The following is an 18,619-nucleotide window of genomic DNA, read 5'->3' as shown; positions in this document are numbered from 1 at the left end:
GACAACCAACTTCACCCCCCAGCTCCCGAGAATTCTTTTGGAAGTGCCTGGTGCTGTTTTGGGCCTTCTGAGGAACTGCGTGTCGCAAGGAGCTGGAAGCGCGGCTCAACGAGAAGAAGTGAGTCGCCGTCACTGTGCCTGCCGTCGCAACTCTGAAGGAGGGTGTCGCTGCTGGAACTGTCGCACTGCACTGCATCGGAGAGAAGTGTGCCGCAACGAAGAGGAAACGTGTCGTCGTCGCTGTGCCTGCCGTTGCAACTCCGAAGGAGAGTGTCGCCGCTGGAACTGTCGCATTGCACCGCATCGACCAAGAGCACCTTGCATCCCCGAGAAGGGCGCCGCCATCGGAGCTGCTGCCGTTGCATCTTGGATATCGCCGCTGTAGTTGTCGCATCGAGCGGAAGCTTCACGCATCGTGGGAGAAGAGCGTCGCAGTTGGAACTGTTGCAGTTGCATCGTAAGGGTGTCGCCGCTGCAGTCCACGCATCGAACCGAGAACATCTTGCATCCCAGAGAATCGTGCCGCATCTGGAAGATCTGCACGTCTTTATTTCTTTGCACCTGACTTTGCCACATTTCCCATCGCTGCGACATTGCTTGTCGTGGAAGCGCAACGCAACTTAAGGTACATTGACGCAGAGTGTTGCATCTAAGGACTGAACTGAACTAAGCTTAAATCTACCAACTTAAAGCAATCATAGTGTGTATTTTTGTCGTTTATGGTCTTGTGGTAACTCTATATTAAGTCTACTTATTTTTTATATAAAACCTGTGTTGTGTCCATTTGTAGTGTTGTCACTGGGTTACTGTATGTGGTCACAACTGCTTAACTTACAATGCCTCTGAAGTAAGCCTTGACTGCTCGAGCCACGCAGCCTAGAGTGTGAGCAGGGGTTATTTTAGGAGTGTAATCCCCTTGTCCTGACTAGAGGAGAGGGTCCCTACTTGTCACAAGTACTTACCTGTGCCAACTAGAGACCCCCACATCTAACAACCCTGAAGCCACAATTTCCACCCATGGGCAGGGCTTGCTTTCATGTCTTCTAACTTTAACAACTTTGACCTCCAACTTTAAAGTTACTCAAAAACCCGAACAGGTGACCATTCTGGCATCCAGAACCCCCCAAGTCTCTCCCTAAATATGTTTTTTTCTGGCCTCCTACCCACCACTAAACCATATTCTTCTCTAAATTATCAAAAAAGTCCTTCAACTAATCAAGGTGAATTTCTGTGCATAAAAAGATGTCTACTCCTTATTGTCTACAAACTCAAGCATCCCTTCCATATTTAACTTATGCAACTGCATGTTTACTTCTTTTCTCTTCCTACATATGACGTTAGGTTTGCATGCACCTATCCACTCTCGCCACAGCAGCAGAGTCCAGAGCAGTCTTGTGTTGTTCTTTACAGTTCTCCATCTACCCACTGGTGAATCCAAAGCCTTTGTTCTGAATTAGGTTCTTCTCACCCATGTCAACAAATAACTAGTAATGAGGCTTAGGCTGTGTCCCTGCCATTACTGTGGGTAGATCACCCCCCACACTATATCCCTACTCTCTAAATAAAGAGCCTCCATTTCCTCCTACCTTCCTACCGCAAGAGGTGTAAATCTGTTGTTTTCTGGTCATTACCGCTGGGGGTTGGCCACAAGGTCTGAGCTTTAGCCAAACCTGAGGCAACTGCTTGTGTGTCCTTCCAATGACTTTTTTCAGCTGTAGTACGGTTTTGATAAAATTCACAATTTTCTCATAAATGAAATTCTTTTTTTATAAAATTGATAAATCTTCATGCACACAAAATGGCAGTGTGTCAGATTTCTTAGGCGAGTATGTCTTCTGGTAGGGAATGGACATTCCGGAACAGGATTGTCTAAATTAGGAACATCCAATTGTCAAGGCACTTTTGTTCCCTGGAAATGGTCAAATTTATCCCAACACCCTTAAAATGAGTCGGACTGTAGAAGAAATATTTTCTTCATGGAAAAGATTTCCCATGGTTATAAATGATTTAAAGAATGCACTCAGGCAAGGCATGTTCCCATGAATGAATGTAAATTGTGTTTATGCATGCAGAAATGCCTTCGCTTTTTCATAAATTGCAACTCTTGTAACTTCCTAGCGTACTCTTGGAAACCTTTGTGAATTCCACCAAAATCTGAAATTTACTCGAAAGTTTGGCAGAAACTTAAAGACAAACTTTCTGATTTGGGTTTTGAAGAGATCCCATGATAGTGTTCTTAACAGCTTTTGGCAAAGCTTCTGATCAGTGAAGCAGACAAAAACAGTGTAATCTCAAACCCTGTGCAGAAATTGCAAAAAACACAGTTGATGGATAGAATGCAGAACAATGTCTTACATTCACCCCAGTACAAAGATCTGGGCCTAAATCCATCGTTTTTTTGCACTCCACACCACCCTAGGTCAGACAATGGCTATATGCAAATCAGCCTTGACCCTGTGCCTCATGGGAACAGTCCAGCCCGAACTACCAAGCCATGTCTTTCCTAGACCGGAATCAAGCATCCAAGGACCGGTTTCTGGCTATCAGCCTTCTTCAGCCTGGATAGCTTGACTCCAGTGATGTGGAGAGCCTGGGACTCACGTCTGAGCATACCCAGCCCACTCGGGGTGAAAATTGCAAAAACACAGTTGATGGACAGAATGCAGAACAATGTCTTACATTCACCCCAGTACAAAGATCTGGGCCTAAATCCATCGTTTTTTTGCACTCCACACCACCCTAGGTCAGACAATGGCTATATGCAAATCAGCCTTGACCCTGTGCCTCATGGGAACAGTCCAGCCCAAACTACCAAGCCATGTCTTTCCTAGACCGGAATCAAGCATCCAAGGACTGGTTTCTGGCTATCAGCCTTCTTCAGCCTGGATAGCTTGACTCCAGTGATGTGGAGAGCCTGGGACTCACGTCTGAGCATACCCAGCCCGCTCGGGGTAAAAATTGCAAAAAACATAGTTGATGGACAGAATGCAGAACAATGTCTTACATTCACCCCAGTACAAAGATCTGGGCCTAAATCCATCGTTTTTTTGCACTCCACACCACCCTAGGTCAGACAATGGCTATATGCAAATCAGCCTTGACCCTGTGCCTCATGGGAACAGTCCAGCCCGAACTACCAAGCCATGTCTTTCCTAGACCGGAATCAAGCATCCAAGGACCGGTTTCTGGCTAACAGCCTTCTTCAGCCTGGATAGCTTGAAACCGGTCCTCGGAAGCTTGTTTCCGGTCCAGGGAAGACATGGCTTGGCAGTTCGGGCTGGACTGTTCCCATGAGGCACAGGGTCAGACTGATTTGCATATAGCCATGTCTGAACTGGGGTGGCAGAGTGGGCTAAAGAACGGTGATGGATTAAACCCAGATCTTTTGACTGGGTGTGAGTGTTTGATTGATTCAGATGCTCCGTCCATCACCACCCCCTTTTGTACCGCTTTTGGCCGCCATAAGTGTGGCAGGGTATGCTCAGACGTGAGTCCCTTGCTCACTTTGCCACTGGATTCAAGCAAGCCGGGCTGAAGACGGCTGGAATGTCAGAAACCGGTCCTCGGAAGCTTGTTTCCTGTCCAGGGAAGACATGGCTTGGCAGCTCGGGCTGGACTGTTCCCATGAGGCACAGGGTCAGACTGATTTGCAAATAGCCATGTCTGAACTGGGGTGGCAGAGTGGGCTTAAGAACGGTGATGGATTAAACCCAGATCTTTTGACTGGGTGTGAGTGTTTGATTGATTCAGATGCTCTGTCCATCACCACCCCCTTTTGTACCGCTTTTGGCCGCCATAAGTGTGGCAGGGTATGCTCAGACGTGAGTCCCTTGCTCACTTTGCCACTGGATTCAAGCAAGCTGGGTTGAAGACGGCTGGAATGCCAGAAACCGGTCCTCGGAAGCCTGTTTCCGGTCCAGGGAAGACATGGCTTGGCAGTTTGGGCTGGACTGTTCCCATGAGACACAGGGTCAGACTGATTTGCATATAGCCATGTCTGAACTGGGGTGGCAGAGTGGGCTAAAGAACGGTGATGGATTAAACCGAGATCTTTTGACTGGGTGTGAGTGTTTGATTGATTCAGATGCTCCGTCCATCACCACCCCCTTTTGTACCGCCTGTGCAGAAATGTCATAGAAACCGGTGAACGATTGAAGAAAGAGGAGCACAAAGGATATCTATGAAGAGAAAACCAAAGTAGAAAGCAAAATGGACCATCAGCATAGCAATGGACATGCAGGAAAAGAGCCACTCCCATCTTTTGGGCTGCTCAGTGACCCCTGTGGTTCCAAAGTCTACAATGCTTAAATGAATCTCAGCCACCAGTAACTGCTCAGACTGAACTTTAGGCAATCGCTGGTGCAGTAGACATCCTGAGGGTGACAGGTATGTACCGACGTGGGTCCTGTTCTTGATGTATCACAACATTCAGTCCATATGTCACTGATGACACTTAAGAAAGCTGAAATCAATCTGAATTTGTTGGTGTCCCCATCTGGTTGGCACCTAGTATTGCAGTTTCAGGCTAGATTGCAATTTGAGAAGGACCGGTATGAATTCCACATGGCTGATCTCTGCCTAGTGTAGCACATTGGGCAAAAAACGATGGACTACAATGTGGTCTCCGCGATCACCAGTGGCTGAAGATAATTGAAACCTTCCTTCCATTAGTGTGTTGTTTGTTCAGTTGAAGCTCTCAGTGTGATGGGTATCCCGTGATGTGCTTCCCTTGCTCGCTGTGCCACAGGACTCAAGCTATACCTTACTGACCAGGTATGAGTAGGCCAGGCATGGTCTTGGGTTGCTTCTATCCTATATTGAGGGATCTGCACTTCCAGTCTGCGCTGAACTGTTTCTAGCAGTAGCAGCTCCCCCCCCCCCCCCCTCAGGGCCTTGAGACCCTCAAGGGTGAGTAGTGCGCTCTACAAATGCTTGATTGATTGATATTTAAGCAGTACCCAGCCTGATTTGCAAATGCTTGGTCTCTTTCTGGTGTGGCAAAGTGGGCTAATGACAATGGACTGTAATATGACCCGAGCAAACTCTGGTGACTAAAATTAATTCAAGCATTTTTACACATTTGTTTGTTTTAGCAGATGCTGTATGTTTAAAAGGGATGCCCTGAGGTAGGTTCCATACTGATTGTGCCACAGGACTCAAACTTAGCCTCACTGATGAAGCCTAAGTTAGCCAACAGTATCCTGTGGTTGCTTCTGTTCCTGTCGCAATGGGGCCAGACTCAGCAGTTTAGGCTGGTCAAGGGTATGCAGAGGCAGGGGTCTCGTGCTTGCTATGCCGCAGGCCTTAATCTGTACCTCACATACTATGTTTAAGTAATCCGAAACTAATCTGGGGTGGCTTGTGTTTTTCTTTGGAGCTGCTTGTGTTTTTCTTTGGAATACACCTGGCCTGTCTGTTTGAGAAGGGCTGTCTCTATTGGAGCAGGACCGAGATTGATTTGCGTATTGTTGGTCTCCATCTAGAGCTGCACAGTGAACTAAAAACAATGGACTGGAATTCGGCCTCAAGCATATGCAAGTGGCTGCGATTAATGCATTCCGTTTATCCATTGGTTGTTTGATGCAGTAGACAGACGTTCTTGGTGCAATGGCTACAACTGCTATTTTTACAAGAGTTTGCCACATTAAGGTGTTAGTTTCTGGCTGTATATAAATACTCAGTGACTCCCACACATACACCCACATTACTCTTCCTCTTACACATTTTTACAACTATCCAACACACAATGCTGAAACACACATGAATGTAGTGGTAGCAGGAGTGATAGTAGTGATGGTTGTAGGACTGATGGTGGTGGTAAATGGTCATGGTAGTAATGGTAGTGGTAATATTGGTGGTATGGGTTATGATGATGATGGTAAATGCAGTGGTGATAATGGTGGTGGTGATTGTCTAATGATGCTTAAGGGATTGTTATTGGTAATTGTTCTGGTGGTAGTGGTAATGGTGACGGTAAAGGTAGCATTGGTGCTCATGGCGATGCTGGTGGACTTATTGCCAGTGGTGGTAATGATAGTGGTGGTCAGTGGTAGCGCTAGTGGTGGTGTAAGCAGTAATTGTGGCGGTGGCAGTGGTAATAGCAGTCATGCACTGTGTAATCTTTTAATAAACATGACTATTCAGGAGAGCTGAAGGGTGCTATGCATATTAAATAAGCGCCAGTGCATCTCAGGGGCTGCTGGGTGCTCAGGATTGAAATGAAATGAGTGGCCTGGCATGCATGTCAAAGGAGCAGGAAAGCGCGTCAGGGGGAGAGCAGACATTGAGATGCTGTGAGCTGCAGTGGTGATGTTAAGTCAAATTGCACTTTGGAGTGAAGCAGGTTTGTGAAGCCATAACAAAGGGGGTAGGGAGGCAGGGCAGTGTACGAGCCAGGAGTTCAGTGATGCAGTGTCAAGGGGTAAATAGCACAGCAGAAGAGGAGCTGCAATGATCTACAGTAATAAGGAAGCATGGTAGAACAGGCCCCAGATTTCTGAGTCTCAGTGAAGCTGTAACAAGTATGGTGTGGCTGCACAGAACCCGTAACCACGCTGAGCCACAGTACAAAAAGTGGGGTAAATCAGGAACCAGGATATCGCAAGAATTCAGGACAGCCATTTCTAATCAACCAGGGTTTGTAAACTGCAGCTACCCTCCCGCAAGGGTCTCAAGGCACTGGGCGAGGGGGGGCTGCTGGACTGTCTGAGCATTGCGGTTCAGTCAAAGAGCCAGATCTTGAGATCCTTCCTGAATCGAGTCAGCAACGAGGATTGTCCAAGGTGGAGAGGCAGGGTGTTCCAGGTCTTGGTGGCAAGGTAGGAGAAGGATCTTCCTCCGGTTCTAGTCTTGTGGATCCACGGTACTGTTGCCAGGGCCAGCTGGGCAGAGCGGAGGTGTCTGGTGGGTTTCTGGAATGAGAGGCTGTGGTCCAGGTATGGTGGTCCTGCATTGTGAAGGGCTTTGTAGGTGTGTGTGAGGAGCTTGTGAGTAATTATTTTGTTGATGGGGAGTCAGTGGAGTTCTTGGAGATCTTGGATGATATTGCTGCAGTAGGGGATGTCAAGGACCAGTCTGGCTGTGATGTTTAGAGCGTTTTGCAGTTTCCTGAGGAGTTTCTGGGTGATGCTGTCGTAGAGTTCATTGCCGTACTTGAGTATGTTGCTGATGAGTGTGATGTTGACCATTTTTCTGGATTCGGTGGGAATCCATCTGAATGTCATTCGAAGCCGGTGAAACATGTGGAAGCAGGATGAGGAGACAGCGTTGATCTGATGGTTCATTGTGAGAGAGGAGCCCAGTATGATGCCCAGGTTTTGTGCGTGGTCCGTGGGGATGGGCAGGGTTCCCAATGCAAAGGGTCACCAGGAGTTGTTCCATTCTGAGGAGGTGGGTCCCAGGATGAGTCAAATGTTGAGTTGAGTTTGAGGCAACTCATTTTCATCTAGGTGGCAACGGCCTTCATCCCACTGTGGAAGTTGTTTCAGGCGGATGTGGGTTCATTGGTAAGGGAGAGGATCAGTTGAGTGTCATCATCGTAGGAGATGATGTTGAGTCTGTAGTTCCTGACAATGGCTTTGAGAGGGGCCATGTAGGCGTTGAAGAGGGTGGGGCTCAGGGAGGAGCCCAGGGTACTCCGCAGCTGACCTCTGTGGTTTCAGAGTGGAACGGTGGTAGCCTGACTCGCTGTGTTCGACCCGTGAAGAAGGAGTGGTTCCAGTCCAGTGACTTATCGCGGAGGTTGGCATCATGGAGGCTCATGATTAAGGTGCGCTGGGAGAAGGTGTTGAAGGCACCGAGAAGTCCAGAAGGATGAGGGCTGCGGTTTCGCCTCAGTCGAGGAGAAAACAGATGTCGTCGGTGGCGGCGAGAAGTGTGGTCTCGGTGCTATGGCTACTTCTGAAACCAGATTGGGAGATGTCCAGGACGTGGTTTACTTTGATGAACTGAGAGAGTTGGGCATTGATGGCTTTCTGGATGGCCTTGGCTGGGAAGGTGAGCAGGGAGATGGGCCTGAAGTTCTTGAGGTCTTTCAGGTCGGCGGATAGTTTCTTTAGCAGAGGGTTGATCTCAGAGTGTTTCCAGTCAGGTGAGGTGACAGTCTCAATGGAGCAGTTGATGGTGTGGCAGAGTTCGGGGGAGATGGTGGTGGCTGCTCTATGGAAGATGCGGTGCAGGCTTGGGTCCGAGGGGGATCCGGAGTGTATGCTCTTCATGGTCTTGAGAGTGTTGTCTGTGGTGAGTGGGGTTCAGTTGAGCAGGATTTGTTGAGGTGTGGCGTGGTTTGTTCCGGCGGTCTCAGGGTTGGTGGGAGGGTCTTGGGTGTTGAAGCTGTTGTAGATCTGCCTGATCTAGTGGTGGAAAAAGGCACTGAGTTTGCTGCAGATGTCTAGAGAGGGTGGGACGTCTGTGGACTCACTGTTGGGTCTAGAAAACTCGTTGACAATGGCAAAGAGTTCTCTACTGTTGTGTGCATTGGCGTTTATTATTTCCTAGAGGGCCATATTGTGGGTTTTTGAGGAGGAGGTGGTGTGTGGTGATTGTGGCTTCGAAGGTTGTGTGGGTTTCCGGAGTTTTGTTGATCCTCCAATTCTTTTCTAGTTGTCTGCGGGTGAGCCTGCACTCGTGGAGGGAGGGAGTAAACCAGAAGGCTTTCTTTGAGTATTCTTGCCTGGTGCCTTCTTTAGGGATGCAAGGGTCCCAGAGCAGTTAGAGATCGATTGAAGGTTGTGTGCTGTGGTACTGGCATCAGCGGCTGTCGGTGGTGTGGTAGGACAGATGGAGACGGTGAGCTGTTCTTCAGTGACTTTGTTCTAGCTGCGGCCGGGGGCTTTGAGTGCATTGATGTACGGTGGGTTTGGTGAAGGCAATGGTGGTCAGTCCAGAGGTTCGGTGGTGTGGCTGTATGTGACATTTCCACTAGCGGAGTAGATGGGGCAGAGCATGTGTCCTGCTGCTCAGGTTGGAGCAATGACTAGCTGCTTGAGTCCTACGTTGGTGAGGTTCTCCAGAAGGGATGCAGTGTTCTGGTTGTTGGAGTTGTCCAGATAAAAGTTGACATTGCCAAGTAGGATGTAATTAGTGACTAAGAAAGCCTGCTGGGCGTTGAATTTGACGATTGCTTCGGTGAAGGGCGGTGGGGGCTTGGTTGTCTGTAGACGAGGGTGCTGTGGAGGGTGGTGTTGGGGTTGGACTTGATCTGGAAGTGGAGGTGTTCCATTTTTGTCGTTGGGTCATTCGAGTGGGTGGTCAGGCAGAGGGTGTTTTTGTGGATGATGGAGATGCCTCCCCCTGGTAGGTTGCTGCGGTCCTGATTTCTATGGCATGTTTGTGGAGGGAGTGCCCTTTGAGGTGGTTGCAGCTAAGCCAGTCGGGTCCGCTATTGGTCGATTGGGCAGCGGGAGGAGCTGGAGTGTGGAGGTGGGACAGGGTGCAGGCGCAGTTTTGGAGGAGAGTAGTCCTTGGGTGTCCTTTGGTGATGCAAAGTGGCGGGCAGCTGCTGTCTGGAGTTGAGGGTAAGGGTATCGTATCGATGGAAGGTCAGAGGACTAGGGTCCATGGTGTTTGGCACAGTCCAGGCGCGGACAGGCCGAGACAGGCTAGCCTTTGGCGTGCCTGCGGTGCACCAGCGGTGCACCTGCTGCATGCGCCCGCTGTGTGGCCGCACAGAGGGCACCATTAACTAGTGTGCGGTGGCTGGAAAGGTGGGGGGCGAGAAACACGGGAGCAGTGAAGTGGGGCATGAGGGGGGCTGGGGATTGCAGTGGCAGGGACAAAGAGCAGCAAAAGGGCACAATATGAAAATGAGGAAAAAGTCTCAAAAGTGTAAAAGGAACAGAAAGAAAAGGCAAGAAACACCAGAAAAAAGCAGACAAATGAGAGACAGAGGGCAGTCCAGCAGTATTTCAGTGACGCTCTACCACTAGACACCAGGGATGTAGAAGAAGAGCAGTAAAACGCAGAAAAAAGCAGAGGGAAAGACAGGGGAAAAAAAGAAAATGAGAGATAGGGGGCAGTCCAGTAGCAGAGCAGAGACACTCTACGAATAGACCACCAGGGATGAGGTGCAGGCAGGTGCCTGTGGATGGAGGAGGACCTTGAACCGCTGACCTGAGGGTCAGAAGATCAACATCAGGGAGCTTGGGGGCAGCAGCTACCAGGTGGAGCTGTGCAAGGAAGGGAGCAGTCCTCTGAAAGGCCATTTTGAAGTTAATCCGTCCCAGGTAATCACAAAAATGCAATTAGGTCGCCATCTTAAGGTCAGGGTCACTTAAACTTTTTCAAAAAAGGCACAATGCATTGAAAAAGGACAATGTATTCAATACAAGTATTGGATAACTAATTTGAAATGAATCAACATACTTTTTAGATATAAAATAGCCCTACATGTATTCTACCTCAACTACATTTAGGAGTTACAAAGATACACCCAGTGGTCATAGCATGATGGCGAAAAGTAAATAAATCTCAAGGCTGATCTGAAATGTGATTAAAAGTGTCTCTAACCAATAGAGGAAAAGAATCATACAACAAAATAGCTGAAGGAGCTTAAGCCAGAGTCCACTCTGTATATTGGAAACATTCAATCTTGCAGCTAGTTGTGCTGTGAAGCCAAACGTAGATCTAATATGCCTACCTCTGCTCATGCTACCTGACATTATGCACCCGTTGAATATCCTCTGCCATGCAATCTATCTGGTGAAGTTAATTTCAATTGTGGAGTCTCCTCCATCTTTAGAAACTCTTACACCTATCAAAGGGTTTTCATTACTCTTAACATTAAATTTGTCCCCAAATGGTTACCATAAAATAGCAGTTACCATAAAATAGTCCCTAATGAATCCTTGACAATAACTATGGTTAAGCCCAGGTAGTGGGTGAGGGCAGAATAGACATTGGTTTGTTGAAATACCCCACTGGCTAGTCCAGTTTCTGAATATTTTTCTTTCCACTAGGATTCTGTCTGATGCCTGACACTAGTACTTCCTCTCTAAAAAGAATCCAGTAAAATAAACTGAGATGTTTAGCAAGCTGTGGTTAGACTCTGGTCAGGTATAGAACATCCTTCTGAACTATTCAACCCCCAGTATTTAAGCAGACGAGTGTGTAAGTTGTCCTAACTATTGCTATCCCTAATTGTGGCCAGGTCCCGCAGTGCTTTATTTGCAGACAACCTCCTGAAGAATCTGAAATATCCTTTGCAAAGTGACTACTTCCTTCTGGATCTGAGGGGCATTTTGTAAACATGTGTTGCAGTAAACTCTAGTCCAGGTTTATAAAATAATCTAACAGCATATGCAGAATTGTAACCTTTGGCAAACATTGCTGTTAATTAATAGCTTCCTGTCTCTTCCCACATCTGTATTTAGGTGTACAGCCTGTTCTCTTTCCTCAACCAAAGAGGATACCCAAGCCGCGTGAGTGAATATACACGGCCCTGCAAGCCTCGCCCCCTGCCTCGACCAATCCCCGTATTACCTGTTCCCTTGGAACCTGTGATCGAGCCTCAGCCATGGGCGCTCACTCGCAGCAGGCGCTCATTCAGGCCATACCCTAGACCATACCCCGGCAACCAAGACCAGCCAGATGCCTTCAGCCTGTTCATGGTAAGTTCTTTCGAGCACCCTCAGCATATCACTTTACTCATTAACATACTTATGCGCTCATCCATCCACTGATTTATGAACTACTCTGTTAGTTTGAATCTAGGGCGTGGCAAATGGACACCAATATTTTATCCCTCAGTCCATCTAACCCTTGAACTCGGTGCTGTCCTACCAGTTGTCTCACAGTCCTGGTTACCTTCTCTACAATTCCCCCTTTTGCTTCCACTCTTCACGGTCTTGTGTTTATTGTTCATTTAAAGCTTTATAAATATGTAAACCTTTAAGGTATCCTTGTGCTATGTATAGACGTCATCAATTTATTCCTCTACTTGTCTGTGCTCTGCTCTCAGCATCCATGAATCCACCTCTAAGTCCACACACTCACTCCCTCATGTATCCCAGTCATCCACTTAGCATACATTGATGCTCATATTTTTAGGTCTCGCATATAGGCAGCGCATGTGCTGCCTCTAGGCGGGGCATTCAGTAATCTGTATACTTGGGTGAAACTCCGGCTCTTGCCGGTAGTTTCTCCTGCTGCTTGCCATTTGTTAACAGTGGCATTTATTTTGTTAGCGGGCTTATAGTTGGCTTGTTAACTTTCCCGCCACTCACATATCTGCACACTGAAGTATTCAATCCATGTACCTGACCATCCCTGCATTCCTAGCACTCTCAGACATTCCCCATCTATGCTTGTCTGCCTGTTTGTTCCCTGTTTCTAACTCTCCCATTGGTTCTTGGACACCCCCTCCCCACCCCACGTCAGCGCACACTAATGTGTCCATCAGGCAGCCTTGTCAACCCATCCCCGAGCTGCCATGTATACATTTACCTTTCCACCTGCACACATTTGTTCTTCCAACTGTGCATCCGTTTATAGATCCAGCCAACATCTATTTAACATGAAGCTTCAAATTCGCACGAGCACCCCTGCTCACATTCACCAAAGCCTACGTCAGTGTGTGCATCAAATCATATTTATTCGAAGCAGCCACCCCCAAGTCTAGAACACACGCTGACTTCTGTTTTCTTGTTCATTAAATCATCACCAAAGTCCTGTGTACATTCATTGTTCCATCAATACATTCACCTGCTATATACACAACATTTGGTATTCAGACTGCCATGGTCTCTGTCTGTCTGTCTGTCTGTCCCTCTGTCCGTCTGTCCATCTATCTATCCATCTATCCATCTATCCATCTATACATCTATCTATCTATCTATTACCTCTCTCTAGAATTTCCTGTATTTTGCCCACTAGCTTCCTCTTTTTCCTTTTGCCATCTCTTTCACACCTTTCTAACTACCTTTCTCTATTTATCATTCTGTATTGTCACTCTCTGCATCTCTCTCACTTTTTCTTCCACTCTTTTTTTATCTCTCAATCTCTTTTTCTTTATGTTTTTGGTTGTCTCCTCTTAGGGGTTTCTCTCCCTCTCTTCTTCTTTCGCTCTTTCTTTCTCTCAACTCTTTTCTTTGACAATCCAACAGCAAAAGCAGAGATTTTTTTGCCCTTTCTTTGATGTTTGTACGTAAAACACAATATCAGAACACAAACATCCATCACTTGCCTATCTCTTCGGTTTCAAGAATGCAGGTTTAAAGGTATTGACTAATCTGAATGCAAGACAACCGCAGGACTGTTCATATCGTGACAATGGCAGGTTTAAAGTAATGCCAATGATGGTACAAAAAACTATGTCAAGACAGACCCCAGGTAAGGATCTTTTTAAGCCTTTATAATTGTGATTGGTTTTGCTGGATCTGCTTTGGGGCAGATTTGTTTGATTGATTTTGCTAACTTAGCTGTTTTTTAGGTCTCACCTGCAACAGCGCATCATCATGGGATACGTGCGCTCTTGCTTGCAAGAGGTACAGCTTGCACTAAAGGGCTTGGAGCCCGACAATTACTTGCAGTTCGTTGGCTTCACAATCACTCTTCTTTCTTGCCCCCTAATTGGCCTAATGGTCTTTAAGTAATACCTGTTGAGACATTGCTGTTTGCTAAACCCTAATTGGCCTGCGCATGCCAGGCGTCATATTCTTTTCTTTCTGTGGAGCATGGACCAAGCACAGATTACTTTCTCTTGATTAGTGTCTGCCAATTTACAGCTCTTCGATTGAGGTACGTGTTCCAGGTCACTTCCTCTGTTTCCAGTTCTCATACTGCTTTCTCCATTCATTCTGTTTTCAAACTCAACTCCCTCATGTATTGATTTTAAATGTGGTTCCTTGTTTAAGGTACTTGCACCCACAACTGTACTACTCTATGCCACTTCATTCTACACTACTCTCTTCTATGCTACTCCATTCCACACTACGCCACTCCACTCTATGCAACGCTTATCAGCCCACTCAACTATACTCTGCCATTCTATTCTGTGCCACTCCACTTTATGCCACTCTACTTTACGCCAACCCACTTTATGCCACTCCACACTACTCCACTCCACCCAATGCCTTTCAACTCTACTCTACGCCACTCAACTTTTCTATACTCGACTGTACACCACTCCATGCAACTCCAACCCACTCTACTGTACGCAATTCTGCCTAATTCCATTCCACCCAATTCGATGCCACTCCACTATATGCCACTTTTCTCTATGCCTTTCTTATGTACTCCACTCTTCTGTACTCCACTGTACACCACTCCATGCAACTCTAACTCACTCTACTCTACGCCACTCTGCCTAATGCCACTCCACCCCATTCAGTGCCACTCCACTCCACTATACACCACTTCATTCAATGCCACTTTACTCTATGACACTCTATGACACTTTAGCCACTCTACTCTACCCTATTCCATGTCACTCTATTCTATACCACTACACTCTATGTTATTTCACTCTACCCCACCCCTCTCTACTTTATGCCACTCTATGCTATTTTATGCCACATCATGCCACTCTACTCAAAGCCACTTTTCTCCAGTCCACTCTCCGCCACACTACTGTATGGCACTCCATGTCACTCCATTCCACTCTACAACACTCCACGCAATACCACTCCACTCTAACCAGTGCCACTCTACTCTTTGCCAGTCCAGTCTATGTCATGCACTCTAATCTGCACCGCTCCATGCCATTCTTTGCCACTCTACGCCACTCTACTCTACTACATGGCAGTCTACTCTATGGCACTACACACCACTGTACGTAACATGACTTAACTCCGCTGTTTGCCACTCCACTTAATTCCACTCTATTCTGCACCACTCCGCTCTATAACGCTCCACTCTATGCCACTCCACTCAATGCCGCTCTACTCTACACCACTCCACTCTTTGCTACTCCACTCCATCCTATGCCGCTACAAGTCACTCCACTCCATTTTATGAAATTCCACTCTGTCACTCCACGCAACTCTACTCTACGTCACTTCACTCAATGCCACTCCACTTCACTCTATGCCACTCCACTCTATGCCACTTCACTCTACACCACTCTCCTTTTTGCCACTCTATGCCTCTTTAGCCATGTTAGTCTATGCAACTCTATGCCACTCTGTTTTATGCAACTCCACTCTATGTCACTCTACTTTATGCCACTCTACTCGTTGCCACTCCATTATACGCTATACTATTTAATACCATTCTGCCACTCCATACCACTGTATGCCACTCCACACTACTCTAAGCAACTTCACTCAGTGCACTCTACTCTGTGCCACTCTATGCCACTCTACTAAACTCCACATCACCCCACACCACTCTACTGGATGGTACTTTACTTCTCACCATGCCACTCGTTTCTACAAATCTACACGCCACTCTACACCACTCTACCCAACTCTACTCCACTCCATCCCACTCAATGCCAGTTTACTACACACCACTCCACTGTACTCCAGTCCACTCTTTGCCATTCCTCCCCACCCTACGTTACTGTATGCCATTCCCCTCTAATCTACCTCACTCAATGCCATGCCTCTCTACACCACTCCCCTCATCTCTACCACATTCTATGCTACTCCACTCTCTACCAATCCACTCTTAGCCACTCCACTCCACTGCACTCTACGCCACACTACAATACACCACGCCGCTCTACGCCACTCCACTACACTGCACCCTACGACACACTACAATACACCACGCCGCTCTACGCCACTCCACTACACTGCACCCTATGACACACTACAATACACCACGCCGCTCTACGCCACTCCACTCCACTGCACTCTACGCCACACTACAATACATCACGCCGCTCTACGCCACTCCACTACACTGCACCCTACGACACACTACAATACACCACGCCGCTCTACGCCACTCCACTATACTCTTTGCTACTCTATGCCCCTCCACTCTATGCCACTCTTCTCCACTCTCCTATACGCCGTTCTCTGCTATACCACCGTGCTCTAAGATATCATAAAGGAACTCCTCTATAAGTATGTCAATAGCTGCATTTAAGGTTGAGTATAGAAGACAGATACAGGAGCTCACTATTGTGATTTCACCCTAACATTGGCACAGCAATATACAACATTGTTTTCACCAAGCCATGGTTACAAATGTAGTGCGGTCCTCTGGAATCAACTGTGGTATTAATTAGGCTGTCAGAGGGAGGTGTGGGAACAGTCTGACTCAATAAAAACAAAAGAGAATTTTGCCTATGGGTCAAACTTCTCAACGCTGCAAGCAATTAATGAACCTCGGTGTAGACATTGCAGGTTCTTCGAGGGGAACCTTCTAGTCAACTGTGAGTGTTGACTTTTTTTTTTATAAACGTCTTTGTTGGCATTCCAGCTTGAACCAAAAGAAAATGAATAAGGACATGAAAATGTGGCATCCTCTGGGCAACTTACAACCACTAAGCATATTTAGCCCTCTTGTTTGTAAACGTGTTTGTAGGTATTACGAAGCACACTTACTGAAATTACAGACACACTGGAGCTTATCCGTCAGGGCTTCCTTGATATCCTTTTGGCATTTTACACTTTGCTACCGTAGAGTAACAGAACCTTAGGGGGCACCCTTCAAGTAATGGCAAGGTGGGGATTCCATGGCATACCCAAACACCGGAAGTTGCCACTCACCCTGAAGAGGTACTTCCCTCCCGAGGTCCACGTCCAGAAAAATGCAAGAGTTCCAGTGCTACAATTAGTGAAAAAGAGAGAACAGTTAATCATGTTACCTCAACATTGCTCTCCAAACCAAACCATGTTGTGTTGCTTTACAAATTGAAAGTTTATGGGCTTACTGTGTGTAAGCCCCAGCTCACAGATACATGTCTGGACAACCCACGTGTTATTTCTCCTACTTAGGGAAGAACCGATCAACTGTTTTCTTATCATGTGCAGATTCAGCCATAGGGATCTTGGCACTAAATAACAGGGGGCAGATTTATGTTAACTGGCGCATCCCCAGGGATGCGCCAGTTAACATGCGCCACAGCTACGCCACCCATGGTGCGCCGCATTTATGATGCGGCGCACCATGGTGCAAGTAAGTGAAGATGCGTGACGCATCTCTCGGTGTACGGGCGGCGCATTGCAGGAGTCATGTCGCAAGTGCGACATGACTCCTGCAATGCACAGGAGCCACCTCTTCAATGCATGGTGCGTCACCCTTACGCCTGCTTCAAGCAGGCGTAAGGATTTGACGTAGAAAGTGACTGAGTGAAATCTCATAGATTTCACTCAGCCACTTTTAGGAGGCGTTCCTGCGCAGGAACGCCCCCCCTTGCGCAGGAACGCCTCCTTATGGCGCAGGGCTTTCCAACGTGACGCATCTCCTAGATGCGTCACGTTGTAAATAAAGCGCATTGTATGCGCCGCCGTTGCGTCACATTAAGTGACGCAATTGCGGCGCAAGGGCCTCATAAATCTGCCCCCAGATGTTTATTGTTACCTAATGGTACTCATTTTATCAACCTCAGTGGATGAAAGGCAGAGTGGACCGGCCAGGATTTGAACCTGTGACCATCGGGTCGAACACAGACCCCTTCAGTGCACGCATTGGTCCCCTGAGCCACCCGACTCACCCTGCATCTTTTTGTTTTGGGCCTTATATGATGACCATAGTGGTCTTGGAAGATATACCCTGGGAATGTCTCACTCTTACTAGGAGAAATCTCCCAGTGCTTCATGGAAATTGATGTTGATTTGTTTTGATTTGATTTGTTTTGAATCCAGATCCTGCAGTTAGAGCTCTGTCCTTGGAGAAAATATGCTCAGTGGCAGCTCCACAGTGGCATAAGGTCCTCCAGTCACTGCTGTTTTTCACAGTGGAGGATGGTGTTACTATGGGGAGAACAGACATGTAGCAAAGTCTAAATTTGACCATGGCTGAGCTGGGGATGCAGGACCTCTGTCAGGCCATCCATATGATGGTGGACTTTGCTAAATCCTAATTGATGCCCTAAATGTCCTTCATTACTAGCTTCACATCGGTGATTAAACACTTGCTTCCTTTCTTTTCTTGTGAAGGTGCTGGAATCAGTATTTAATTTGTAATACAACAGGTGCCATAGACATTTTATTCCTCAACATACATGGTCTGACTTCAGTTACATATGTCCTAACAAATAGTGTAATGGCCCTCATACCAACCATTCAAGAAGAGGCAATCATACTCTCCTTGGATGCACGCATGGCTTTTGATCTCGTAGAGTGGCCATTTGTTTTCGTGGTTTTAGGACACCTTGGCTTCGGGCCCAAATTTTGTGCTGGGTCCAGCTCCTGTACACGCAGCCTCTGGCGCATGTGCTGGTCAATGGACGATTATCGGCTGACTTTCAACTTGGTCGCGGGACAAGACAAGGTTGTCCGCTGCCTCCCCTCCTGTTTGCTCTGGTACTGGAGCCACTCGCTGCCTGGATACGGAGGGACCCTGGTATAAAAGGGCTGAAGTGGATGGAGGGATGGGAGGATCGCATCTCTCTATATGCCGACGACATCCTACTCTATGTGGCATCCCCCAGACGGTCTATAATTGTATTCTTAGATATCTTCGTATCTTATGGTAGAGCCTCGGGCTATACTATTAACTGGGCCAA

The sequence above is a fragment of the Lissotriton vulgaris genome, chromosome 7 (assembly GCF_964263255.1).
Source record: "Lissotriton vulgaris chromosome 7, aLisVul1.2, whole genome shotgun sequence".
Lineage (NCBI taxonomy): Eukaryota > Metazoa > Chordata > Amphibia > Caudata > Salamandridae > Lissotriton > Lissotriton vulgaris.
The sequence above is the reverse complement of the archived record's forward strand: the minus strand, read 5'-3'. Positions refer to the sequence as shown.